Below are 27,500 nucleotides of genomic sequence, written 5' to 3'. Positions count from 1 at the left end.
CTAACCTTTACTATTCCTGGAAAGTTGGTGATGCCGCATATATCGTGGCTCACGTGCTTGTACACACACACACACACACACACACACACACACACACACACACACACACACACACACAAATGGCGTCCTAGCTTCGTCTCTTCGATGTATATCATCAGACTGTTGCATTTCTCTCTTGTGTCTCCCCTGATGATGTGATTATTACACGAAAGTGCACTTGGGAACTTATCGTGTTTCATATTTTCCCCGTGGACTCATAGGAATATATATATATATATATATATATATATATATATATATATATATATATATATATATATATATATATATATATATAATTGATGAGAACTGCTATTGACGTTTGTGTGAATAAATTTTACATTTCCTTTTCCATAGCCAGAGGTTGAACCATTATGTGACGTTCATTTTTTCATTCATTTCAAGCTAAAAGTTTGTTTTCTAAATTGTTTCTTACATTTTTCATATGTATATATATGTATGTGTGTGTGTGTGTGTGTGTGTGTGTGTGCGTGTGTGTTTATATATGTATATTATCCCTGGGGATAGGGGTGAAAGAATACTTCCCACGTATTCCTCGCGTGTCGTAGAAAGCGACTAGAGGGGACGGGAGCGGGGGGCCGGAAATCCTCCCCTCCTTGTATTAACTTTCTAAAATGGGAAACAGAAGAAGGAGTCACGCGGGGAGTGCTCATCCTCCTCGAAGGCTCAGAGTGGGGTGCCTAAATGTGTGTGGATGTAACCAAGATGTGAAAAAAGGAGAGATAGGTAGTATGTTTGAGGAAAGGAACCTGGATGTTTTGGCTCTGAGTGAAACGAAGCTCAAGGGTAAAGGGGAAGAGTGGTTTGGAAATGTCTGGGGAGTGAAGTCAGGGGTTAGTGAGAGGACAAGAGCAAGGGAAGGAGTAGCAATACTCCTGAAACAGGAGTTGTGGGAGTATGTCATAGAATGTAAGAAAGTAAATTCTCGATTAATATGGGTAAAACTGAAAGTTGATGGAGAGAGGTGGGTGATTATTGGTGCATATGCACCTGGGCATGAGAAGAAAGATCATGAGAGGCAAGTGTTTTGGGAACAGCTAAATGAGTGTGTTAGCGGTTTTGATGCACGAGACCGGGTTATAGTGATGGGTGATTTGAATGCAAAGGTGAGTAATGTGGCAGTTGAGGGAATAATTGGTATGCATGGGGTGTTCAGTGTTGTAAATGGAAATGGTGAAGAGCTTGTAGATTTATGTGCTGAAAAAGGACTGATGATCGGGAATACCTGGTTTAAAAAGCGAGATATACATAAGTATACTTATGTAAGTAGGAGAGATGGCCAGAGAGCGTTATTGGATTACGTGTTAATGGACAGGCGTGCGAAAGAGAGACTTCTGGATGTCAATGTGCTGAGAGGTGCAACTGGAGGGATGTCTGATCATTATCTTGTGGAGGCTAAGGTGAAGATTAGTATGGGTTTTCAGAAAAGAAGAGTGAATGTTGGGGTGAAGAAGGTGGTGAGAGTAAGTGAGCTTGGGAAGGAGACCTGTGTGAAGAAGTATCAAGAGAGACTGTGTACAGAATGGAAAAAGGTGAGAACAATGGAAGTAAGGGGAGTGGGGGAGGAATGGGATGTATTTAGGGAATCAGTGATGGATTGCGCAAAAGATGCTTGTGGCATGAGAAGAGTGGGAGGTGGGCTGTTTAGAAAGGGTAGTGAGTGGTGGGATGAAGAAGTAAGAGTATTAGTGAAAGAGAAGAGAGAGGCATTTGGACGATTTTTGCAGGGAAAAAATGCAATTGAGTGGGAGAAGTATAAAAGAAAGAGACAGGAGGTCAAGAGAAAGGTGCAAGAGGTGAAAAAAAGGGCAAATGAGAGTTGGGGTGAGAGACTATCAGTAAATTTTAGGGAGAATAAAAAGATGTTCTGGAAGGAGGTAAATAGGGTGCGTAAGACAAGGGAGCAAATGGGAACTTCAGTGAAGGGCGTAAATGGGGAGGTGATAACAAGTAGTGGTGATGTGAGAAGGAGATGGAATGAGTATTTTGAAGGTTTGTTGAATGTGTCTGATGACAGAGTGGCAGATATAGGGTGTTTGGGTCGAGGTGGTGTGCAAAGTGAGAGGGTTAGGGAAAATGATTTGGTAAACAGAGAAGAGGTAGTAAAAGCTTTGCGGAAGATGAAAGCCGGCAAGGCAGCAGGTTTGGATGGTATTGCAGTGGAATTTATTAAAAAAGGGGGTGACTGTATTGTTGACTGGTTGGTAAGGTTATTTAATGTATGTATGACTCATGGTGAGGTGCCTGAGGATTGGCGGAATGCTTGCATAGTGCCATTGTACAAAGGCAAAGGGGATAAGAGTGAGTGCTCAAATTACAGAGGTATAAGTTTGTTGAGTATTCCTGGTAAATTATATGGGAGGGTATTGATTGAGAGGGTGAAGGCATGTACAGAGCATCAGATTGGGGAAGAGCAGTGTGGTTTCAGAAGTGGTAGAGGATGTGTGGATCAGGTGTTTGCTTTGAAGAATGTATGTGAGAAATACTTAGAAAAGCAAATGGATTTGTATGTAGCATTTATGGATCTGGAGAAGGCATATGATAGAGTTGATAGAGATGCTCTGTGGAAGGTATTAAGAATATATGGTGTGGGAGGAAAGTTGTTAGAAGCAGTGAAAAGTTTTTATCGAGGATGTAAGGCATGTGTACGTGTAGGAAGAGAGGAAAGTGATTGGTTCTCAGTGAATGTAGGTTTGCGGCAGGGGTGTGTGATGTCTCCATGGTTGTTTAATTTGTTTATGGATGGGGTTGTTAGGGAGGTAAATGCAAGAGTTTTGGAAAGAGGGGCAAGTATGAAGTCTGTTGGGGATGAGAGAGCTTGGGAAGTGAGTCAGTTGTTGTTCGCTGATGATACAGCGCTGGTGGCGGATTCATGTGAGAAACTGCAGAAGCTGGTGACGGAGTTTGGTAAAGTGTGTGGAAGAAGAAAGTTAAGAGTAAATGTCAATAAGAGCAAGGTTATTAGGTACAGTAGGGTTGAGGGTCAAGTCAATTGGGAGGTGAGTTTGAATGGTGAGAGGCTGGAGGAAGTGAAGTGTTTTAGATATCTGGGAGTGGATCTGTCAGCGGATGGAACCATGGAAGCGGAAGTGGATCATAGGGTGGGGGAGGGGGCGAAAATTTTGGGAGCCTTGAAAAATGTGTGGAAGTCGAGAACATTATCCCGGAAAGCAAAAATGGGTATGTTTGAAGGAATAGTAGTTCCAACAATGTTGTATGGTTGCGAGGCGTGGGCTATGGATAGAGTTGTGCGTAGGAGGATGGATGTGCTGGAAATGAGATGTTTGAGGACAATGTGTGGTGTGAGGTGGTTTGATCGAGTAAGTAACGTAAGGGTAAGAGAGATGTGTGGAAATAAAAAGAGCGTGGTTGAGAGAGCAGAAGAGGGTGTTTTGAAGTGGTTTGGGCACATGGAGAGAATGAGTGAGGAAAGATTGACCAAGAGGATATATGTGTCGGAGGTGGAGGGAACGAGGAGAAGAGGGAGACCAAATTGGAGGTGGAAAGATGGAGTGAAAAGGATTTTGTGTGATCGGGGCCTGAACATGCAGGAGGGTGAAAGGAGGGCAAGGAATAGAGTGAATTGGAGCGATGTGGTATACAGGGGTTGACGTGCTGTCAGTGGATTGAATCAAGGCATGTGAAGCGTCTGGGGTAAACCATGGAAAGCTGTGTAGGTATGAATATTTGCGTGTGTGGACGTGTGTATGTACATGTGTATGGGGGGGGGGGGGTTGGGCCATTTCTTTCGTCTGTTTCCTTGCGCTACCTCGCAAACGCGGGAGACAGCGACAAAGTATAAAAAAAAAAAAAAAAAAAAAAAAAAATATATATATATCCACTGCAAAAACACCAGAAAAGAAAAAAATTATCAGATGAAACGAAAATATTTACCGAGCCAACAAACAGTACAGCATCATCTGCATAACACAAACAGTCCCAGAAGGTCAGAGGAAGCGGAAGAAGAAATGACTGGCAAAACCACAGCTGATATCATCCCCCACACAGATCATCCCCCCACACAAATCATTCCTCCCACACAAATCATTCCCCCACACAAATCATTCCCCCACACAAATCATTCCCCCACACAAATCATTCCCCCACACAGACCATCCCCCCACACAAACCATTCCCCCACACAAATCATTCCTCCCACACTAATCATCCCCCCACACAAACCATTCCCCCACACAAATGATTCCTCCCACACTAATCATCCCCCCACACAAACCATTCCCCCACACAAATCATTCCTCCCACACTAATCATCCCCCCACACAAACCATTCCCCCACACAAATCATTCCTCCCACACTAATCATCCCCCCACACAAACCATTCCCCCACACAAATCATTCCTCCCACACTAATCATCCCCCCACACAAACCATTCCCCCACACAAATCATTCCTCCCACACTAATCATCCCCCCACACAAACCATTCCCCCACACAAATCATTCCTCCCACACTAATCATTCCCCCACACAAATCATTTCCCCACAAAAATCATTCCCCCACAAAAATCATTTCCCCCCCACACAAATAAAAATCATTGAGAATCTCACAAATGATAATATTTTAGTCTTTACGATGCATATAACAATCAGGGAAGGTCGCCACACAGGAATGTGTGTGTGTGTGTGTGTGTGTGTGTCCTGAGCGCTCCATGGGTTCGTTTAGGAATGTACAAAGATTTTTTTTTGTTCCTCTGTAATTTTGGTGTGTATATGACATTGATAATGATGTTGATACTAATATTTATTATTATTATTATTTATTATTATTATTATTATTATTATTATTATAATTATGATTGTTATTTTATTATTATTATTATTGTTATCATTATTATTATTATTATTATTATTATTATTATTATTATTATTATTGTTATTATCATTATTCGCACTTTGTTCCCTTTCTTACACACGTGCAGTCTGTCCCAAATCGTGTGTATAACGTTATAAAGCTAGGCGGCCCACACACACACACACACACACACACACACACACTGTGTGTGTCGTCAAAGTACCACCCACCCGACCCCACTCCACAAGGCGTCCATTGTTTTCCCCTTGCCACGCTGGGAATGGTGCAGCTTTTGAGCTACGGGAGGAACGTCTTTGAAGGGATGTTAATGAATAGCACAAGGACCTCCTTTCTCCTCAGGAGGAGTCCTGCGATGAGGATAGATAAAATAGATATAGAATGACCAAGGGATCTATGATTCATTGCGCGCGCCACACACCCCCCCTCAGGAATATCCAGGTTCATGGTGAGTGGCAGCATGTACGACACCCTATGGAGACAATGACACACCCGGAGAAGCTCCTGCATATTCTTTCGGCTCGGCTTGACCACCCCGCACTCTTTGGGGCGCGGGGCGCGCCCTTCTACCCACCTTCCTCCTTTCGGGATCTTTTTTTGTTTTTTCCCTCTCCCGGCAGGGTGGGTGTGCAGGTGTTGTAGCGGGAACCAGACGCTCCAACCAGGAAAAGAAAGAGAGGGTGTAGTGAGGAAGAAAGACAGCTTGAGGAGAAGCGATCGTAGGGTGACACTCTCTCTCTCTCTCTCTCTCTCTCTCTCTCTCTCTCTCTCTCTCTCTCTCTCCCTGGACACCTGGGTCGTGCGTGAGGCCAGGGCGTCTCGTTGGTGGCCCGGGGGCAGGTTTGCTCCGGCATACGAGAAACCTCCCGCCAAGTGCCGTGTGTTGAGGGGGTGCGCGCGGGTGTGTGGTTGTAACTACCAACCCCCACCTCCAGGGACGCAGACCAGCGGCTGTACAGCGACGTGGTCTCCCGCGTTCATCCCTGGTTGTGCACCTCCACTGGGCGAGCGGTGGAGAAGGATCCCGCTGCTCTCCGTCAAGGGAGTTGCAGTGTTGTGCTGCTCCAGTATTCGAGAGAGAGAGAGAGAGAGAGAGAGAGAGAGAGAGAGAGAGAGAGAGAGAGAGAGACCGACCGACCTCCTCTCCCCTCAAGACCCCCAGGAGGTGGTCTGCGGTGTCTCTCTGCCCGTATGAAAGACACGGCCAGCAAGGCAGGCGTTTGAAAGTATCCTACAGGTGCTTTACCCCGTGTGTGTGTGTGTGTGTGTGTGTGTGTGTGTGTGTGGTGTGGTTTGTGTGTGTGGTGTGGTTTGTGTGTGTGTGTGTGTGTGGGACCCAGCCACACGAGGGTATTCCTGCTGTACAGGGCGGAGGTGGTGGATTGTGGGTGGTATGGACGATGGTGGCTTACCCATCACCACCCTCACGCCCTCTGTCCACAAGGAACCCTCGGACGTGCTGCTGGGGTCCTTCTCGATGTTCCCCACTGCAGAGATGTATGAACAGTGGGAAAGAAAAGAAAAACCACCCTGAAACATAAGACCATAAGACCACCTGAAACATATAACCACCTGAAACATAAGACCACCTGAAACATAAGACCACCTGAAACATAAGACCATAAGACCACCTGAAACATAAGAGCATCGAGAGTATAAGAACGTGATGGACAGCGCCAGGGAAGGTCTTGGATCCCTTACCCTCCTCCTCCTCCTCCGAGGTACACGTCTGTGATCGACGTGTGTTCGGATGGTCTGTTCCCCCGCGTGCCGTAGACTTTACTCTCTCTCTCTCTCTCTCTCTCTCTCTCTCTCTCTCTCTCTCTCTCTCTCTCTCTCTCTCTCTCTCTCAGCAGTTGGGGAGACTTAAGGGAGCTCGAAAAGCCACCGCAGCGTCGCGATGTATGGTAATTCCTCCTCAGTGGACTGAGGACAGCCGACGTGAGACCGACCAACTCCCTCCCTCCTCCTCCTCCACACACACACACACACACACACACACACACACACACACACACACACACACACACACACACACACCCCGGGTGTTGAGGGAGGGAAGTGCTCCACCGTCTCCCCCTGTTGCTGGTGGTGGTGGTGACCTGACCCCCTGGCGCTCCCTCCTCCACGCCAGACAGTACCTCCAGTGTTGGGGGTGTGGGTGTCTCTCCCCCTTCCCTCCACCCGGTGGGAACAGACCAGGCTCACCGCCTTGGTTAAACGTGGCCAGAACCAACACCACCTGTTGTGACGCTCATATGTCTCTCTCTCTCTCTCTCTCTCTCTCTCTCTCTCTCTAGAGAGAAGCCGCTGCGGCCAACCAGCCGTAAGATGGTGGCTTGTGTGGGAGGAACACACTGGTGGCGGACTCGAATCCGAGTTCCGGTAGTCGGCCCACAGTCAACCCAGCTGTTCATCCACCCGCACGGGTTGGTCGATGAAATGGGAACCTGGCTCGAGCTAGGGCATATATATATATATATATATATATATATATATATATATATATATATATATATATATATATATATATGTGTGTGTGTGTGTGTTTGTGTGTGTGTGTGAGTAGTGTTAATTGGATGGCCTTGATTAGGGCCTCAGCTGCCCGTGCCGTGGGCCATCTCAGCCAACAAAAAAAGAAAAAAAATATGAACCTCGTCAAAGGATGCCATCATGCTAGGAGACCCTCCCTCCCTCCCTTCCCCTCAGTGCTAGAGGGAGGTAGTTAGGTGGCGGAGGGGGGAACCCTAGTTAGCTTGGGCCTCCGGGGACCACGTAAACGACTCAACCCCTTGTTAGTGACGTAGGGATCCTGAGTACACACACACACACACACACACGGGGGCAGTACGCCACGGAGCGAATGGAGGTTTGCTGGGGGATGTATGGGATGTATAGATAGAGTTGTATGCAGGAGGGTGGATGTGTTGGAAATGAGATGTTTGAGGACAATGTGTGGTGTGAGGTGGTTTGATCGAGTAAGTAATGTAAGGGTAAGAGAGATGTGTGGAAATAAAAAGAGCGTGGTTGAGAGAGCAGAAGAGGGTGTTTTGAAATGGTTTGGTCACATGGAGAGAATGAGTGAGGAAAGATTAACCAAGAGGATATATGTGTCGGAGGTGGAGGGAACGAGGAGAAATGGGAGACCAAATTTGGTTGTCCTTCCTTGCACCAGCGTGTGATGTTTGACCGGGGCAATACGTGTCGGGCAGTTATGGTCGAAAAGACCAGGACTTTCGTCTTGATTTTCATCCATAAACATTTATTGATTCCGTTTTTGAAATTGGTTAATCCTTAAGTGGTATTTTTGAGTTCGTGTGGCGGTGGAGCAACGATGTCTCCACTCGTCATTCGTGTGTATATAGTCCTGGAAGTTATGTGCACCGGGGAGGTTAACACTGCACCTAGCAAGTCGTGTTTGACAAGGGCGCGCCTTCCTGGATATAACAACGAAGTGCATATATATATATATATATATATATATATATATATATATATATATATATATATATATATATACACCAAACACAAGGAATTGAATAGGTTAAAAGTTCTTACAAATGACCTGTTCTTAATTTCGTAAAACCATATATATGGTCTGTTGTTAATTACGTAAAACCATACATATGGTCTGTTGTTAATTATGCAAAACCATACATATGGTCTGTTATTAATTACGTAAAACCATACATATGGTCTGTTGTTAATTACGTAAAACCATACATATGGTCTGTTGTTAATTACGTAAAACCATACATATGGTCTGTTATTAATTACGTCATTCATGTTAAAGTCGTCATTACTGGAGAGTGAGGAATTATTACGCACGAGCGTGCAGTGGTGTCGGCCAGTGTCCCACGCTCGACCGTCGTAGATGCGCAGTTGTTTTCATCCGCCCCTGTGATGACGACGTAGTCCTGAGAACGGGGAGGCTGTGTTACACGCTCTCCCTCCCTCGTGACATCTGTCATTAGCAGCAACCAAATTACGTACATGGCATAAGCTAGGGATGTGTGTGTGTGTGTGTCTGTGTGTGTGTGTGTGTGTCTGTGTGTGTGTCTGTGTGATGCGTGAGAAATTCCTTGAGAAACGGATGTATTTGTATTTGGCATTTATGGATCTGAAGAAAGCATATGATAGGATCGATTGAGATGCTTTTGCAGACGGTCTTAACAACATATGGTGTGTGTGTGTGTGTGTGTGTGTGTGTGTGTGTGTGTGTGTGTGTGTGTGTGTAGGGGGGGGGGGAAGCTGCCTGAAGCAGAGAAGTTCTTATCAAGGGTATGAGGCATGTATGCGAGTAGGAAGAGAGGAGAGTGAATGGTTCCAAGTGAAGAGTAGTCATTGGTAAGGGGTGTGTGGCATTGGTAGGGGTGTGTGTGATGTCACCATGGTTGTTTGATGTGCTTATGGATGGGGTGATGAGGGAGGTAAATGCAAGAGCTTTGGGGAGAGGGGCGAGTATGCAGTCTGTTGGGGATGAGAAGACATTGGAAGTGTCAGTTGTTGTTTGCTGATGTTACCGCACTAGGGCGGATTCGAGTGAGAAACTGCAGAAGTTAGTGACTGAGTTTGAAAGGATGTGTGAAAGGAGAAAGTTGGGAGTAAATATGAATAAAAGCAAGGTTATTAAGTTCAACAGGGCTGAGGGACATGTTAGTTGGGTCGAGAGTTTGAATGGATAAAACTTGGAGGAAATGAAATATTCTAGATATCTGGGAGTAGACTTGGCAGCGAGTGGAACCTTGGAAGCAAAGTGATTAATAGGGTGGGGAAGGGGGCGAAGGTTCTGGGATCGTTGAAGAATGTGTGGAGAGAACGTTATCTCGTGGAGCAAAAATGTGTGTGTATAAAGGAATAGTAGTTCCAACAATATTATATGGTTGCGAGGCGTGAGTTATAAATAGGGTTGTGCGTTTGTTGGAAATGACACGTTTTAGGACAATATGTGGTGTGAGATGGTTTGATCGAGTAAGTAATAAAGGGTTAGAAAGATGTGGTAATAAATAAAATGTGTTGACAGAGCTGAAGAGGATGTGCTGAAATGGTTTGGACTCGTGAACAGAATGGGTAAGGAAAGGTTGACAGAGAATATATGTGTCAGAATTTGAGAGAACGATTGAACTGGGAGGTCTGATTGGAAATGGAAGGATGGAGTGAAAAAGAAATTGAGCGATCGAGGCCTGAATATGCAAGAGGGTGAAAGGCATGCGTGGGATAGAGTGAAATGGAATGATGAGGTCTACTGGGGTGGGCGCACTGTCAGTGGACCAAGCCAACCAAGCCACGGGCATATGAAGCGCCCGGATAGACCGTAGAAAAAGGTCTGTGGGGCCTGGATGTAGACAGGGAGCTGTGGTTTCGGTGCATTACACATGGCATCTTGAGAATGGACGTGAGGGGATGCGGCCTTTCTTCGTCTGTTTCCAGGCGCTACCTCGTTAATGCGGGAACCGATGATCAAGTATGTGAAAACTGAATAGATCATTATTATTTACTGAGTGTGTGATTGGACGTCGATGAAGGTTCAATAAGTCTGTGTTGGGGTCGACATAATCAGACGTTTTCGAACTTCTGCTCTGCACGGTGTAGTCTAGTCTGTGTTACGTGTGATTACGTATTTGTTGCTGACTGTCTGTATTGTACGAGGAGGGAGTTTTATACTGGTCCTCCCCTCCCTCCTAATATCTTGAACATGCTGTTTAACTTAGCCATGTCTTCAGTTATTTCATTTCGTTCGTCCACCATTCTCGTACCGTAAAAGTATTTCATTTTTTTTTTTCACATCCGTCCACCTAGCCTTCCCCTTTTGTCCAAGACAGAGCTCACTCTCTCTTAGAAATCTCAAGAGGTTCTTCATTCGTGACCTGCGTTCCTTTAACCCGTGCTCCCTCACACTTGGGGAGGTGTGTTCGTTTCTTATTACTGTTTATGTGTTTGGAGAACAGACGATGGACAATGAGGACAGTTGACAGTAGCAGCAGCAGCAGCAGCAGCAGAAGAAGAAGAAGAAGAAGAAGAAGGAGGAGGAGGAGGAGGGATGAGGATGACACATTCTAGGTGGCCAGGTTTCCATGCCCTCCTCCCCTGGCGTGCGCGCCTTGCCTCGCCCTCACCCACTACACTTCCTATTGACTCAGGCCGTCAATACTGGAAGGGCCTCAAGTGGGAGCCAATTATCGAGTCTCTGCCGGTCGGGCTTTATCGCTTAGCTCACTGCTTAATGGCCGTCCCCTAATGGACAGGTATAAAAGGTCGGGGACATTTTTTATATATATATCTTTTTTTTTTTTTTCACTGGGCCCATGTTGCCATGAGGAAGGACCATGGGAGGTATGGGGAAAAATGTGATGGACTGCTCTCTTCCTCATGTGTGTTCGTGGTAGGGTGAGGAAGAGTGCTATAGCAATAGCATGAGTCCGTCCTCTGGTGTGTGTGTGTGTGTGTGTGTGTGTGTGTGAGATGGGGTGGGTGGGGGAGAGAACAGATTGTCTTGGACTTAAGTTGCATCTGAAAGGATCTGGTTCTGGAGTCGCGGTGGATTTGACGACGGAAGGAGAGGTGTTGCAGCGGAATCCTTGCACACGGTGACACCACACACACACACACACACACACACACACACACACACACATACACACACACATACACACACACCAGAGCTGGAGGAGTGCTTGGGATCACTGTTGACCCTCGCGAACAAGTGGGTGGTGATGGTATTGTTGGCTGGTCGGCCGGGTTTACTCAGGCGGGTGTATTGACCACAGTGAGGTGCCTGAGGGTTTACTCAGGCGGGTGTATTGACCACAGCGAGGTGCCCGAGGGTTTACTCAGGCGGGTGTATTGACCAGAGTGAGGTGCCTCAGGACTGGCTGAATGCACGTATGGTGCACCCGATACATGAAGACAAGGGTTCGAGTAACGGGGTACACGTCTGAGGAACGTGCTTGTCAAAAGATGTATAGGAAGAGTAGTGGCAGAGAGAGGGGTATGGGAAGAGTAGTGGCAGCGAGAGGGGTAGTGGCACGCACAGAGCGCGTCTGGTTGGGAAGGAATGATATGGTTGGTTGGCTACAGGTTGAGATCGTGGGCGCATGACCCAGGTGTTTCCTGTAAAAGAATTTGTGTCAGAAACACTAGGGGAGATGAGGGGCAGGTCTCAGTGATAGCGGACTGCATGGATGATGTGGAGGACAGGGAGGCCTGGTGGATGATGGTGCTAACATACAAGGTAAAGGGGGGATGTGAAAGTCAGTCAGTGCGGTGAGGAGGTTTTTTGTCGTTGGGAGAGTGAAGTTTGTACGTCAAGAAGAGGAGGAGGAGGAGGAGAGAGGGAAAGTGAATGGTTCAGCATGACGGTGGGTCTTCCTCAAGGATGTGTCATGCCACCGTGGATGTTTTGTCTGCGTGAGGTTAGGGTGACGTTGGAAGTTTGGGTTGATGATGGAGGTTAGGGGGTGATGTTGGAGGTTAGGGGTTGATGTTGGAGGTTAGGGTTGATTTTGAAGGTTAGGGTGATGTTGGAAGTTTGGGTTGATGATGGAGGTTAGGGGGTGATGTTGGAGGTTAGGGTTGATGTTGGAGGTTAGGGGGTTGATGTTGGAGGTTAGGGTTGATTTTGAAGGTTAGGGTGATGTTGGAGGTTAGGGTTGATGTTGGAGGTTAGGGTTGATGTTGGAGGTTAGGGGTTGATGTTGGAGGAGCGGGTGATGTTGGAGAAGGAGGAACATTTTGAAGGTTAGGGGTTGATGTTGGAAGTTAGGGGTGATGTTGGAGGGGGGAACATGATACAATAGTGGGGATGATGCAGGAAGGTTTTGCGTGGAGGTGTATGTGGGGGTGGACCAGGGGAAAGCGGAGTGCTCTAGGATAGCAGAGAGTGGACGTGACAGCTGTTAGAGCCTTGTTGAGAGCCGAGGTGGATCATAAGGTGGAATTCGACGGGGGGCGGGGGTGCTGAGAGGACCACTTGTGTTGCAAGTGGAGGGACCCAGGTTAACCTGGAGGCGGAGGAAGGAGGTAGAGAGTTGCGAGCCAAGGAAGCTTTTGAGGGTGATCGAGGCCTGAACGTTCCATTCAGGAGGAGGAGAGGAATGCGCGGGATAGAATTAATTGGATCGATGTGACTTGTTGGGAGGGGAGGCGCGCTGTCAGGGAGTATGAAGCGGTCAGGCGCGAGGTGGTGGGCTGTGTGGCACTGGGCTGTGCATGGTGGTGGGGTCTCTGGTGTCTGCGCATTGTGCATGGCACTGCAACATTTATGTGGGACATATAGGAAGGAATTATTTATATATATATATATATATATATATATATATATATATATATATATATATATATATATATATATATATATATATATATATATATATATTCTTTCTTCTTTTATACTATTCGCCATTTCCCGCGTTAGCGAGGTAGCATTAAGAACAGAGGACTGGGCCTTTGAGGGAATACCCTCACCTGGCCCAATTCTCTGTTCCTTCTTTTGGAAAAAAAAAAAAAAAAAAAAAAAAAAAAAACGAGAGGGGAGGATTTCCAGCCCCCCGCTCCCTCCCCTTTTAGTCGCCTTCTACGACACGCAGGGAATACGTGGGAAGTATTCTTAATATATATATTTCCCTCATAGTTGTTCGCCATTTCTTCTCGCATCAGCGAGGTAGTGTCGGAAACAGACAGAAGATATGGCCTCATTCACTCGCATCCAGTGTCTAGTTGTCAGTATGAACGCAGTGGGAATGATGGAGGTTAATATATATTCTCGCTGTTGGTGATGTTGACAGAGTGTGTGTTTGTGTGTGTGTGTGTGTGTGTGTGTGTGTGTGTGTGTGTGTCCTGGATGCTCACACGAGTTCCACGTAGATGGCGTGAGGAAGTGCCACTCGAGGACGAGGGATCTCAAGTGTGTGGAGGTGACGGTGACGAGAGTGATGCAGTGGCTCTATAAGTGGTGATATATATATATATATATATATATATATATATATATATATATATATATATATACACACACACACACACACAGGTAGTATGTGGCAGGAAACCACCAAGGAGAGAGGTACTCCGGCTTGTGTATTGGGAAGGTCAGAAGTGGCGACGTGGATAAGTCAGCACTGTGATGTTTCTTATGTTCCCATCACTAGCCCAAGCTAACGTCCATTCCCTCCCTCCGCTTCAGTTATGTGTGGATTCTTAGCATACAGTCTGCAGACTCACCCCTTCCCCCTGTCTCTCCATCTTGCACGTAACACTGGTGACAGGGCATGACGCGCTCCACTCTGCACTCCAGATATTCCTCTCTCTCTCTCTCTCTCTCTCTCTCTCTCTCTCTCTCTCGCCTCCAGTACAGTAAAATACAACTCTTTTTTTTTATAACCACTTGACTTCCTCCTGCCTTGCAGCATTGTCTTTTTTCACATTCGTGTCTTCAAATCCTCTTTGCAGTGGATTTCAGCGTACCACAAGGATGGGTGAAACTCTTGTCCTGTCTTTATCCTTCTTCATGACGTGGAACAGATCATTCAAGTACCCATCGTAATGATTTCCCGAACGGCTCACGACCGACCAATCTTCCAACACACTCGACATTTGAGCCTACCCCTCTGTATACATGTACCATATCTGAGCTCGTCACGTCCATAGTCTTATCTCTCTGTTTACGTCCACTGAGGCAGCTGTGCTGAGCGTTTAGCGGAGGTTATCTTGGCTGGAGTGGGAGTCCTGCGTCGTTCATTCATCCGTTTAGATCTTTTCCTCTCCTCATCGCTGTCGCTCTTTACTAACTCTTGCATGCATGAGGAGGGCGGACCAGTCCACGAAACACTTTAAACCTTCCTCATTATCCCAGCCTGCTCTCCTCACGAGTCCTCACTGGTCAGTAGACTAAAGCCTCTGCAGTAACTTTTGCCACTCAGCCTCTCCTCTGACCTGATCAGTCCGTGGAGCTAAGTCTCCAGTTGATAAAGCCACTCATTATGGATGACTCTGAAGAGCTAGTCCTCCTCCTCCTCCTCCTCCTCCTCCTCCTTCCCCCTCCAGAACATGCGTCCTCTCCTGTACATTCCGAGCACTTAACTCAGGCATGTTGTGGCCCAGATAGCCTGTGCTCTTTCTTGCACTGAACCTATCTCCTCCCCACAACTGTGACCCCCTGTTCTCCATATCTGAGTGGGGAAAGGCAGCAACCTAGATCATTCCAGCCGTGCAGAGGACGCAAGCTGTTTGTAATGCCACTTGTTTATACCCTTGTTGAATTCCAAGGCATTACATTACGGCTCCAACCCTGTAGTCGCATGAACATTGTAGCCACTAGCCCTCTGTCATCCTCCTCCCACTCCCTCGTGGAAACCCCACACACTCATCCCGAAATGTGTTCACCAGAAGCTTTGAGGGGGGGCTGATGTATAGGTGTCATGATTATGCTTTCCGTGTGAGCTCATATCTCACATCTACATGGGTTTTTTTTCGCTCCAGTATGGATTCGTTGCTCGCCTATCTAGGGTTGAACCTTCCTCTCTCTCTCTCTCATCTTCTCTCTCTCTCTCTCTCTCTCTCTCTCTCTCTCTCTCTCTCTCTCTCTCTCTCTCTCTCTCTCTCTCTGGGTTGAGTGGGATCGAATCTCTCTCTCTCTCTCTCTCTCTCTCTCTCTCTCTCTCTCTCTCTCTCTCTCTCTCTCTCTCTCGGGTTGGGTGGGATCGAGTCTCTCTCTCTCTCTCTCTCTCTTGGGTCTCTGAGTGGGATCGGAGGTCTCCTGTCTCACGTATTCCCTCCCCCAACTGAAACCTTTCTCCCAATCATCCCTTCTTGTGCCTCTTGATGTGCTTCCCACTCTCCTGTTTTTGCAAGGTGTCATTCCGACCACTAGCCTCTGCGTGCGTCCCTGCCACCAAGGCTCGGACCCTCAGCAGTTATCTCTGGCTGCAGCTTCCCTTCGTTTTTGTATTGGGGAGGAGGACTGACTACACGAGGATTGGCCATTGTGATGTCATCTCTCCTCGAACAGCGTCACTGGGGAATTCACTTCATTCATTCGTCCTTCCCTTTTTATGTATATGTGTACTACGTCTTTCCAAGATGAACAAAATTGGGGTGTGTGTGTGTGAGTGTATACAGAAAATCACGGCAAACATAATGTATATATATATATATATATATATATATATATAACAGTCAAGGTTATTAGAAACTAAGTTTATTTTCTTATGATTCATTTATCAAGTACTTAGAACACACGTCGCTGTTGTGGATAGAAATATACAAATATGTATAATGTAATTTGCAAACTACAACTCACTTCACGGTGTACCAACGCCTACAGAACAAAAAAAGGAAGTCTACTCCTGTTGTTTCAAGTGGCAGGCAGAGAGAGAGAGAGAGAGAGAGAGAGAGAGAGGAAAGTGGAACACGCCTGTCCGGCCTGATAATATGTGTGTGTGTGTGTGTGTGTCTGTATGTTTACATTTTCCGTTCGTGTTAGCGAAAATGTGTGTCGTGGGTGTAGAGCGAGAGGAGAAGATGGATTAGGTAAACTCAACATTTACCCATGGAAGTAGTAGGTTCACGTGAGTGGACATGAGATATTCGCACGACGAAGATCCAGTTTATTTCGTCATAGCGCTCGTCATACATATTCATCATTCATCACAAAGCATATTTAAGGCCGTGTAACCAGTGGTAATTGGGGGAAATTACCTTAGTGTTATAAAGAGTAATTACTTCCTTTTCCCATATTAGTGGTTTGTTATCACTGGAGTTGTGCTGGGTTGTAGATGTCTTGTGGGACGACACACTGTGTGTTGTGGGGTAGTGTGTGTGTGATGGTGGGTCTCTGGCATGTGCCGTCTGTCTGTCTGTCTGTCTCCGCCCCTGTTCCCCGTTGTCCTGTTCCTGGTTGTAGTGGCTTCAACCCTGCTGGCGGCCACCTGCCACAGCCTGTGGTAGTGGGTAGTGGCAGGGGTTGGTGACGGTGGAGGTTAGGGGAAGGGATGGGATAGTGGTGGTGGGAAGGGGTGGGATAGTGGTGGTGGTAAGGGGATGGGTAGTGGTGGTGTTGGAGGTAAGGGTAAAGTAAGGGGTATTGGTGGAGGTGAGGGGAGGGGTAGTAGTGATGGTGGAGGTAAGGGTAAGTGGAAGGTAGTGGTGGTGGTAAGAGGAGGGGTAATAGTGGAGGTGGAGTTAAGGGTAAGAGGAGGGATAGTAGTGGTGATGGTAAGATAAGGGGAGGGTAGTGGTGATTGTGGAGGCAAGAGGAGGGGTATTGGTGGTGGTGGTGGAGGTAATGGTAAGAGGAGGGGTAGTGGTGGTGGTGATGGTGGAGGCAAGAGGAGGTGTAGTGGTGGTGGTGATGGTGGAGGCAAGAGGAGGTGTAGTGGTGGTGGTGGTGGAGGTAAGGGTAAGAGGAGGGGTAGTGGTGGTGGTGATGGTGGAGGCAAGAGGAGGTGTAGTGGTGGTGGTGGAGGTAAGGGTAAGAGGAGGTGTAGTGGTGGTGGTGATGGTGGAGGCAAGAGGAGGTGTAGTGGTGGTGGTGGTGGAGGTAAGGGTAAGAGGAGGGGTAGTGGTGGTGGTGGTGATGGTGGAGGCAAGAGGAGGTGTAGTGGTGGTGGTGATGGTGGAGGCAAGAGGAGGTGTAGTGGTGGTGGTGATGGTGGAGGCAAGAGGAGGGGTAGTGGTGGTGGTGATGGTGGAGGCAAGAGGAGGGGTAGTGGTGGTGGTGGTGTGGTATCAGGCGGGTGTCAGTCAGCAACAGTGTCAGTGGCTCTCTCCTGCCAGTGGTGAATGGTCGCTCCTGCCTGGGGGTCGTCTGTCCCGCTATCATTACCCTCCATCGTTCGCCCGCCTACCTACCTACCTACCTACCTACCTACCTACTCACTCCTGCTGGGGCCGGGCCCTTGACCTTCGCCGCACGCACCCACGCCCCCCAGTGTGCCGCATCCCCCATACCTCCTGCAGGCGTTGCCCTGATGATGATCATGCTCCTCCTGCTGGTGTAGTAGCAGTAGCAGCAGCGCCGCCGCCCGCTCTTGGTGCCCTCGTCTCCTCGTATTCCAACGGTGCGTCGTCACCTCGGACCACCTCCCACCCACCCGCTCCCTCACCCCAGGTGCGGTGCGTGATCTAACAGTGTGGAGGATCGCCCGCACCTGCGACAGTGCCTTGTTGTCACGGCCCCGACCGCCCCGCGCCTCCCGAGGGTCACACAGCATCTCACTGTGGGTGAAGCAGCGAGCGACGCCCGCTCCAATTACGTGCGTGTGTAGGGAGGGAGGGAGTCGGGAGAAGCTCTCATCCAGGAAAGGTAAAGAGGAGACACGGGACACTGTTTTACTGACGATGTATAGTGTAGGTTTATTGTGAAGTGTACTGGTGTGTGGTGTAGGTTTATTGTGAAGTGTACTGATGTATGGTGTAGGTTTATTGTTAAGTGTACTGGTGTATGATGTACGTTTATTGTGAAGTGTACTGGTGTGTAGTGTAGGTTTATTGTGAAGTGTACTGGTGTGTGGTGTAGGTTTATTGTGAAGTGTACTGGTGTGTGGTGTAGGTTTATTGTGAAGTGTACTGGTGTATGGTGTAGGTTTATTGTGAAGTGTACTGGTGTGTGGTGTAGGTTTATTGTGAAGTGTACTGGTGTGTGGTGTAGGTTTATTGTGAAGTGAACTGTTGTATGGTGTAGGTTTATTGTGAAGTGAACTTTTGTATAGTGTAGGTTTATTGTGAAGTGAACTGTTGTATGGTGTATGTTTATTGTGAAGTGTACTGGTGTATGGTGTAGGTTTATTGTGAAGTGAACTTTTGTATAGTGTAGGTTTATTGTGAAGTGAACTGTTGTATGGTGTATGTTTATTGTGAAGTGTACTGGTGTATGGTGTAGGTTTATTGTGAAGTGTACTGGTGTATGGTGTAGGTTTATTGTGAAGTGTACGGATGTATGGTGTAGGTTTATTGTGAAGTGTACTGGTGTATGGTGTAGGTTTATTGTGAAGTGTACGGATGTATGGTGTAGGTTTATTGTGAAGTGTACTGGTGTGTGGTGTAGGTTTATTGTGAAGTGTACTGGTGTATGGTGTAGGTTTATTGTGAAGTGTACTGGTGTGTGGTGTAGGTTTATTGTGAAGTGTACTGGTGTATGGTGTAGGTTTATTGTGAAGTGTACTGGTGTATGGTGTAGGTTTATTGTGAAGTGTACTGTTGTATGGTGTAGGTTTATTGTGAAGTGAACTGTTGTATGGTGTAGGTTTATTGTGAAGTGTACTGGTGTATGGTGTAGGTTTATTGTGAAGTGAACTGTTGTATGGTGTAGGTTTATTGTGAAGTGTACTGGTGTGTGGTGTAGGTTTATTGTGAAGTGAACTGTTGTATGGTGTAGGTTTATTGTGAAGTGTACTTGTTATGTGTAGGTTTATTGTGAAGTGACTGTGTGTATGGTGTAGGTTTATTGTGAAGTGAACTGTTGTATGGTGTAGGTTTATTGTAAGTGTACTGGTTGTTGGTGTAGGTTTATTGTGAAGTGTACTGGTGTATAGTGTAGGTTTATTGTGAAGTGTACTGGTGTATAGTGTAGGTTTATTGTGAAGTGTACTGGTGTATGGTGTAGGTTTATTGTGAAGTGTACTGGTGTATGGTGTAGGTTTATTGTGAAGTGTACTGGTGTATGGTGTAGGTTTATTGAGTGAACTGTTGTATGTGTAGGTTTATTGAGTGTAGGTGTGGTGTAGGTTTATTGTGAAGTGAACTGTTGTATGGTGTAGGTTTATTGTGAAGTGAACTGTTGTATGGTGTAGGTTTATTGTGAAGTGAACTGTTGCATGGTGTAGGTTTATTGTTAGGTGTACTGGTGTGTGGTGTAGGTTTATTGTTAAGTGTACTGTGTATGGTATAGGTTTATTGTGAAGTGTACTGGTGTATAGTGTAGGTTTATTGTGAAGTGTACTGGTGTGTGGTGTAGGTTTATTGTAAAGTGTACTGGTGTATAGTGTAGGTTTATTGTTAAGTGTACTGTGTATGGTATAGGTTTATTGTGAAGTGTACTGGTGTATGGTGTACGTTTATTGTGAAGTGTACTAATGTATGGTATAGGTTTATTGTGAAGTGTACTGGTGTATAGTGTAGGTTTATTGTGAAGTGTACTGGTGTATGATGTACGTTTATTGTGAAGTGTACTAATGTATGGTATAGGTTTATTGTGAAGTGTACTGGTGTATAGTGTAAGTTTATTGTGAAGTGTACTGCTGTATAGTGTAGGTTTATTGTGAAGTGTACTAGTGTATGGTGTAGGTTTATTGTGAAGTGTACTGTTGTGTGGTGTAGTTTTATTGTAAAGTGTACTGGTGTATGGTGTAGGTTTATTGTGAAGGGTACTGATGTATGGTGTAGGTTTATTTTGATGTGTACCGGTGTATGGTATAGGTTGATAATGAAGTGTGCTGGTGTATGGTGAAGGTTTATTGTGAAGTGTATTAGTGTATGGTGTAGGTTTATTGTGAGGTGTACTGGTGTGTAGTGTAGGTTTATTGTGAAGTGTACTGATGTATGGTATGACTTTATTGTGAAGTGTACTGATGTATGGTGAAGTCATACTATGAAGTGTACAGATGTTTGTTGAAGATTTATCATGAAGTGCACAGATGTATGGTTTAGTTATAATGTGAAGTGTACAGATGTATGATGTACGTTTGTGAAGTGTACAGGTGTATAGTGTAGTTATGATGCGAAGTGTACAGATGAATGGTGAAGGTTTATTATGATGTGTACAGATGTATGGTGAAGCCTGACTATGAAGTGTACGGATGTATGGTGAAGCCACACTGTGAAGTGTACAGATGTATGGTGAAGCCACACTGTGAAGTGTACCGATGTACACTTCCGTCTTCCTCAGAAATATGGTCGTATATTTTTGTTTTCAGCACAAGACTACGTCGCGTCGTCAGCGTCTTCTGAAACCTACGTTAAGTTTCGGTGCCACCAAACCTCTCCTAGAACCATCATTGTTCACTCCTCCTCCATCACCATGCTTGTGGTGATCTCCCCCCCCCCAAAAAAAAAAAAAAAAAAAATATATATATATATATATATATATATATATATATATATATATATATTTTTTTTTTTTTTTTTTTTCCCCATGAAATATTGATCCTCTGTACTCCGGCACGTTTTTAATCCTTGCATCTACTGGGACATGAATATCCCAGGTTGTTTCGGGTTTTACATCGTGGATTTTGTTCTGTGTAAATATCCCAAATTGTCCCGTCTTTATAACAGTGCATTTTGTAGTGTGTAAACATAGTATCCCAAATTCTCCCGTCTTTTTAACAGTGCATTTTGTACTATTTAAACGTAAATATCCCAAATTGTCCCGTCTTTTTAACAGTGCATATTGTTCTACGTAAGGCTTCACTTGACTCCCTCTCCCTCCCTCGTGTTGTAGCGTCCCCGAGTGCGTCTTTTCTCAGTGCATCAGTCATTTTGCTCTTGTGTCCTGCCTGTGTCCGACCGTCCCACCACACACCGGCCCATGCTTGCTTCCTCCCCCCCGCCCGCTGGTGTTGACAAGTGCCCGTTTTCTGTGTTATGTTTCGTTGACTTCAGACGAGAGAACTCCAGACCATTTATAATAATAGACACGATTCTTATCTGCTCTCAAGTTATCGTCCTATCTCTCCTCTGGTCATGTATATATATATATATATATATATATATATATATATATATATATATATATATATATATATATATATATCATACTACTGTTCGCCATTTCCCGCGTTAGCGAGGTAGCATTTAGAACAGATGACTGAGCCTTTGAGGGAATACCCTCACTTGGCCCCCTTCTCTGAGGGAAGGATTTCCAGCCCTCCGCCCCATATATATATATATATATATATATATATATATATATATATATATATACACACCTTGGCCCGGTAACTATCTTGTCGACCAGCCCCTAGGTGTGGATGAACAGCTGGGTTGACTGTGGACCGACTGCCGTTACCAGGATATCGAACCTGTACCATGCTCGACCCTGGGCGGCCCGTGAATGCGTCACGGTCGGGAACGCTAACCGCTACACCACGGAAGTAAACCAGAACTTCCGAGGCGGCGCCTCTCTTGGATGGTGTTGTAGGGGGGGGGGGGGGTCGGGAGGCGAGGTTGTCTGTGGGGGTGTGGAAGGGTTGTCTGTGGGGGTGTGGAAGGGTTGTCTGTGGGGGTGTGGGAGGGTTGTCTGTGGGGGTGTGTAAGGGTTGTCTGTGGGGGTGTGGGAGGGTTGTCTGTGAGGGTGTGTAAGGGTTGTCTGTGGGGGTGTGTAAGGGTTGTCTGTGGGGGTGTGGGAGGGTTGTCTGTGGGGGTGTGTAAGGGTTGTCTGTGGGGATGTGGAAGGGTTGTCTGTGGGGGTGTGGAAGGGTTGTCTGTGGGGGTGTGGAGGTGTGTGGGAGTGGACGGCTAACCATATGTTCAGTAACAGTTTGTGTCCTTATCCTCCTTCTTTTGCATGTGTTCATCAGTGATTATATATTTACATGATGCCTTTCCGCAGCCGGAATCCAATTTTACTGTGGAAATTAACCAAGAAAAAGAAAAGAAAAGAAAAAGATGTGTAGTAGTGTGTGTGTGTGTGTGTTGTGTGTGTGTGTGTGTGTTGTGTGTGTGTGTGTGTTGTGTGTGTGTGTGTGTGTGTGTGTGTGTGTGTGTGTGAGTTGTGTGTGTGTGTGTGTATGTGTGTGTGTGTGTGTGTGTGTGTGTGTGTGTGCCTGTGTTTTGTGTGTGTGTTGTGTGTGTGTGTGTGTGTGAGTTGTGTGTGTGTGTGTGTGTGTGTGTGTGTGTGTGAGTTGTGTGTGTTTCGTGTGTGTGTGTGTGTGTGTGTGTGTGTGTGTGTGTGTGTGTGTGTGTGTGTGTGTGTGTGTTTGCATGGGTCCCCTTAGGTGCACATGTACGACCATATCACCCTGTGGGACGGAGCGCTGGGGGGGGGGGGGTCACTCGAACTCTGCCACGACCCTTGAGTGTACTGACGTTAATCCTTGACCCCTTACCTCATACTTCCTGCCCTTAGAGTCCCTTTCATCCGCCTAAGGCTCCTGCAGCGCCCAGGAAGTTGGCCACTCCCCCCGGCCGAGACCACAGGTCATATATAGTGTGTACGCCTCGTGTGTGTAGAGAGTGGAGGAATGTTGTGTATCAAGTGCTCAGTGTCGTGTGTGTGTGTAGAGAGAGTGGAGGAATGTTGTGTATCAAGTGCTCAGTGTCGTCGTGTGTGTGTAGAGAGAGTGGAGGAATGTTGTGTATCAAGTGCTCAGTGTCGTGTGTGTGTGTAGAGAGAGTGGAGGAATGTTGTGTATCAAGTGCTCAGTGTCGTCGTGTGTGTGTAGAGAGAGTGGAGGAATGTTGTGTATCAAGTGCTCAGTGTCGTGTGTGTGTGTAGAGAGAGTGGAGGAATGTTGTGTATCAAGTGCTCAGTGTCGTCGTGTGTGTGTAGAGAGAGTGGAGGAATGTTGTGTATCAAGTGCTCAGTGTCGTGTGTGTGTGTAGAGAGAGTGGAGGAATGTTGTGTATCAAGTGCTCAGTGTCGTCGTGTGTGTGTAGAGAGAGTGGAGGAATGTTGTGTATCAAGTGCTCAGTGTCGTGTGTGTGTAGAGAGAGTGGAGGAATGTTGTGTATCAAGTGGTCAGTGTCGTCTTCATGGTAGTTGTGTGTTAGGCATGAAGGGTCTTGGGATGTGGTGATAGGGCGTTTGTTGCATGATGGCCCCGAGCAATGACGAAGAGGGCGACTCGCGTTTGTCTGGGGAGTGTAGCGTTCTGACGACGGTATGTCTGGTAGGGTTAGAGTTGAAAGACAGATTTGGGATGTCTGTTGTTGAGTGCTGCTTGCTGCGTTATTTCGGTGTGTGTGTGTGTGTGTGTGTGTGTGTGTGTGTGTGTTTGTTTTTAAAGGGCCTAGGGGGGGATGGGGTAATGGGGATCTGAGAGTAGAAGTTATTGTAGTGTGAGGCAGAGAGGCAAAAATTTCTGTTTCTTTTACTCGGTGGTTCGTGGTTAGTTATAGGGCGGTTCGATCTATTGAATATTGGGTATACATTTCTCAAATATACTGGCACTTGGCTGTGCTGTCGACGCTCACGGTAATACAGAGAGGGGGTCAAGATACGTTACGCTCAGTATTTTAAAACTGAAGAGTGGTTTTGGGTGGGAGAGGTCAAGTGCCGTTGCATCATGATGAGTGCCGAGCATGCTGAGATGGGACTGTGTTGGGTGGGGGATTCTCGTTTCATCGTGGAGGTGTTGTGTGTTTGTTGTCCCCAGGTAGCCTGTGGTTGTTCTCACTGTTGCTTGTTATTGTTGTTGTTTCCACGTTTGTTTTATTTGCTTTTTGAAGTTGGGGGATGGGAGACTTGGTAGGTGAGGCGTGGTTTAAAGTGGAGCGGATGAATTCTGTGTAGAGAATGTCGAGGAATTCTTATTCTTATTGTTTAAATCTGGTGCTTGTTTGTGTCATCTGTATGATTGTACACACACACACACACACACACACACACACACACACACACACACACACACCTCCGTGGTGTAGCGGTTAACGTAACGACCGTCACGCCTGCACGGGCCGCCTGGGATCGAACTCCCTTGGGTTCGAACCCTGGTCGCGGCACAAATCACCCAGCAGCATTTCATCCTCCCATTTCGGGACTGGTCGATACAGTGGGGACCCGTCATAAACCAGGGTGTGTCTGTGTATTTGTTTGCATGTATACGTAGGGGTAAAGACATGGTACACACACACACACACACACGCACACATTGTTTAGAGACTGGGCAATAGGAATGAAGACGTAAAACCTCTCCCCTTAATACACGGATCATGATCGCACGCACACACACATACACACATACACACCACGCACACACACACACACACACACACACACACACACTGCTGGTGTGTACGTACGTAACTACATGTTATATAAGCTGTTTTCATGCCTGAGGAGCTTAGGGGTACTGGCTGCTGTGATATGATTTTGAATTTGGACGCATTTGTTCGTTGGCCTCAATGTACGTACATAGACGAGGCGTTGTAAGTGTCGTACGTCTTGCTCAAGTGTCGTACCGTCTTGCTCAAGTGTCGTACGTCTTGCTCAAGTGTCGTACCGTCTTGCTCAAGTGTCGTACCGTCTTGCTCAAGTGTCGTACGTCTTGCTCAAGTGTCGTACCGTCTTGCTCAAGTGTCGTACGTCTTGCTCAAGTGTCGTACCGTCTTGCTCAAGTGTCGTACGTCTTGCTCAAGTGTCGTACCGTCTTGCTCAAGTGTCGTACGTCTTGCTCAAGTGTCGTACCGTCTTGCTCAAGTGTCGTACGTCTTGCTCAAGTGTCGTACCGTCTTGCTCAAGTGTCGTACGTCTTGCTCAAGTGTCGTACCGTCTTGCTCAAGTGTCGTACCGTCTTGCTCAAGTGTCGTACCGTCTTGCTCAAGTGTCGTACCGTCTTGCTCAAGTGTCGTACGTCTTGCTCAAGTGTCGTACGTCTTGCTCAAGTGTCGTACGTCTTGCTCAAGTGTCGTACGTCTTGCTCAAGTGTCGTACGTCTTGCTCAAGTGTCGTACCGTCTTGCTCAAGTGTCGTACCGTCTTGCTCAAGTGTCGTACGTCTTGCTCAAGTGTCGTACCGTCTTGCTCAAGTGTCGTACGTCTTGCTCAAGTGTCGTACCGTCTTGCTCAAGTGTCGTACCGTCTTGCTCAAGTGTCGTACCGTCTTGCTCAAGTGTCGTACCGTCTTGCTCAAGTGTCGTACCGTCTTGCTCAAGTGTCGTACCGTCTTGCTCAAGTGTCGTACCGTCTTGCTCAAGTGTCGTACCGTCTTGCTCAAGTGTCGTACCGTCTTGCTCAAGTGTCGTACCGTCTTGCTCAAGTGTCGTACCGTCTTGCTCAAGTGTCGTACCGTCTTGCTCAAGTGTCGTACCGTCTTGCTCAAGTGTCGTACGTCTTGCTCAAGTGTCGTACGTCTTGCTCAAGTGTCGTACGTCTTGCTCAAGTGTCGTACGTCTTGCTCAAGTGTCGTACGTCTTGCTCAAGTGTCGTACCGTCTTGCTCAAGTGTCGTACGTCTTGCTCAAGTGTCGTACCGTCTTGCTCAAGTGTCGTACGTCTTGCTCAAGTGTCGTACCGTCTTGCTCAAGTGTCGTACCGTCTTGCTCAAGTGTCGTACCGTCTTGCTCAAGTGTCGTACCGTCTTGCTCAAGTGTCGTACGTCTTGCTCAAGTGTCGTACCGTCTTGCTCAAGTGTCGTACCGTCTTGCTCAAGTGTCGTACCGTCTTGCTCAAGTGTCGTACCGTCTTGCTCAAGTGTCGTACCGTCTTGCTCAAGTGTCGTACGTCTTGCTCAAGTGTCGTACGTCTTGCTCAAGTGTCGTACGTCTTGCTCAAGTGTCGTACGTCTTGCTCAAGTGTCGTACCGTCTTGCTCAAGTGTCGTACCGTCTTGCTCAAGTGTCGTACCGTCTTGCTCAAGTGTCGTACGTCTTGCTCAAGTGTCGTACCGTCTTGCTCAAGTGTCGTACCGTCTTGCTCAAGTGTCGTACCGTCTTGCTCAAGTGTCGTACCGTCTTGCTCAAGTGTCGTACCGTCTTGCTCAAGTGTCGTACGTCTTGCTCAAGTGTCGTACCGTCTTGCTCAAGTGTCGTACCGTCTTGCTCAAGTGTCGTACCGTCTTGCTCAAGTGTCGTACCGTCTTGCTCAAGTGTCGTACCGTCTTGCTCAAGTGTCGTACGTCTTGCTCAAGTGTCGTACCGTCTTGCTCAAGTGTCGTACCGTCTTGCTCAAGTGTCGTACGTCTTGCTCAAGTGTCGTACCGTCTTGCTCAAGTGTCGTACCGTCTTGCTCAAGTGTCGTACGTCTTGCTCAAGTGTCGTACCGTCTTGCTCAAGTGTCGTACCGTCTTGCTCAAGTGTCGTACCGTCTTGCTCAAGTGTCGTACGTCTTGCTCAAGTGTCGTACCGTCTTGCTCAAGTGTCGTACCGTCTTGCTCAAGTGTCGTACCGTCTTGCTCAAGTGTCGTACCGTCTTGCTCAAGTGTCGTACGTCTTGCTCAAGTGTCGTACGTCTTGCTCAAGTGTCGTACCGTCTTGCTCAAGTGTCGTACCGTCTTGCTCAAGTGTCGTACCGTCTTGCTCAAGTGTCGTACCGTCTTGCTCAAGTGTCGTACCGTCTTGCTCAAGTGTCGTACCGTCTTGCTCAAGTGTCGTACCGTCTTGCTCAAGTGTCGTACCGTCTTGCTCAAGTGTCGTACCGTCTTGCTCAAGTGTCGTACCGTCTTGCTCAAGTGTCGTACCGTCTTGCTCAAGTGTCGTACCGTCTTGCTCAAGTGTCGTACCGTCTTGCTCAAGTGTCGTACCGTCTTGCTCAAGTGTCGTACCGTCTTGCTCAAGTGTCGTACCGTCTTGCTCAAGTGTCGTACGTCTTGCTCAAGTGTCGTACCGTCTTGCTCAAGTGTCGTACCGTCTTGCTCAAGTGTCGTACCGTCTTGCTCAAGTGTCGTACCGTCTTGCTCAAGGGTCGTACCGTCGTGCTCAAGGCTCGTACCATCCTGCTTAAAGCGTTGAAACTTGTACTATTTGT

At 47.0% G+C, this 27,500-nt stretch overlaps 1 protein-coding gene across 6 annotated transcripts in view; it reads left to right on the top strand.

Moving 5' to 3' along the window:
• LOC139756091 (phosphatidylcholine:ceramide cholinephosphotransferase 2-like) overlaps positions 1-27,500 on the top strand; it is a 396,755-nt gene that overhangs the window by 136,437 nt on the left and 232,818 nt on the right. For 2 of the 6 annotated variants that reach the window (XM_071675132.1, XM_071675130.1), the window contains exon 1: positions 18,056-18,188. The exons of the other annotated variants lie outside the window; for them this stretch is intronic. The gene's annotated coding sequence lies outside the window, so the exon portion shown is untranslated. Of the gene's footprint in view, positions 1-18,055; positions 18,189-27,500 lie in introns of those variants that run through there. 6 annotated transcript variants of the gene reach the window in all.

This window comes from Panulirus ornatus, chromosome 20 (assembly GCF_036320965.1).
Source record: "Panulirus ornatus isolate Po-2019 chromosome 20, ASM3632096v1, whole genome shotgun sequence".
Classification (NCBI taxonomy): Eukaryota; Metazoa; Arthropoda; class Malacostraca; order Decapoda; family Palinuridae; genus Panulirus; species Panulirus ornatus.
This window is presented reverse-complemented; position numbering and strand designations above follow the sequence as displayed.